Raw genomic sequence first — 990 nt, forward strand, 5'->3', positions numbered from 1 at the left:
GTGGAGAAGAGGAGATAAGCAAGGAGAGAGCCAATCACTTAATTTCACTGAACCCCTGTTTCCTCATCTGTAAAATAGGGATACTGAGGTAGTTAGGTGGTGCAGTGAATAGAGCTCTGGCCCTGGAGTCAGGATGGTCTGAGTTCAAATGCAGCCCAAGATACTTGATACTTATTAGCTGTGTGACCTTGGGCAAGTCACTTAACCCTGATTGCCCTGCCTTCCCCCCTCCAAAAAAAAATAGGGATACTATAGTATTAATACAGGGAGGTAATGTATGTATTTCAAGGAATTGTGATGAAGTTCAAACAAAACCATATATAAGCCTGAGTGATTTTTATTGTTATTATTATTAAGAATAGGGAATGAGAGAAAGGGAACAGCTTCCAAGAGAGAGAAAAGGATTGAGAGAGAACATAGAAGGTAAGAAGGGTAAGGAAAGATGAAAAAGACCTTTCAGAGGGTAGAGAGGAGAGGGGGGTGAAGGGAGAGGAGGAAAGAGAGAGTGGTGAAAGAAAAGAAGGGAAGAGGAGAGGGGAAGCAGTGGGGGAGGAGCCCTGACTGGGAGGAGAGGAAAGAGAGGGAGAAGGGTAGGGGAAGGGGGGAGAGAGAGCGGGGAGTGGAGGAGAGGTGGGAAGATAGAGAGCCAGAGGGAGGAGAAGGCGAGTGGGGAGGGGAAGAGAGGAGGAGTCGGTGAGAGACAGAGCAGGAGGGCAGGAGAGAGAGCTCGGGGAGGAAGAGAAAGACCTGAGAGAGGGGAAAGCAGGAGCAGGAGAGAAGGGGAGAGACATAAAAAGGTCAGGAGAAAAGAAGGAAGGACGAAGGCGAGAGAGGGAAGATGAGGCAGGGAAGGAAGCCGGGGGAACTGGGGGGAAGGTGAGGAAAGCGGTGGCAGCAGCCCCCCTGAAAGGCGAGAGCCGAAAGGGACGATCTCGGAGCCCTTCCCAGACAGCGCTTGACCATCTGGTAAGAGAGGACCCCCCCCCCCCC

General features: G+C 51.1%; 1 protein-coding gene across 2 annotated transcripts in view; it reads left to right on the forward strand.

The window, feature by feature from the left end:
• The first annotated feature begins 627 nt into the window (after nucleotides 1–627).
• HTR1D (5-hydroxytryptamine receptor 1D) overlaps nucleotides 628–990 on the forward strand; it is a 16,871-nt gene continuing 16,508 nt past the window's right edge. The window contains exon 1 of one of the 2 annotated variants that reach the window (XM_069079585.1): nucleotides 628–966. The gene's annotated coding sequence lies outside the window, so the exon portion shown is untranslated. The remainder of the gene's footprint in view (nucleotides 967–990) is intronic. The other variant, XM_069079584.1, reaches the window with a different exon arrangement.

This window comes from Petaurus breviceps, unplaced genomic scaffold (assembly GCF_028583685.1).
Source record: "Petaurus breviceps papuanus isolate PSGF00001 unplaced genomic scaffold, PetGlider_PUasm1.0 91041, whole genome shotgun sequence".
Taxonomy (NCBI): domain Eukaryota; kingdom Metazoa; phylum Chordata; class Mammalia; order Diprotodontia; family Petauridae; genus Petaurus; species Petaurus breviceps.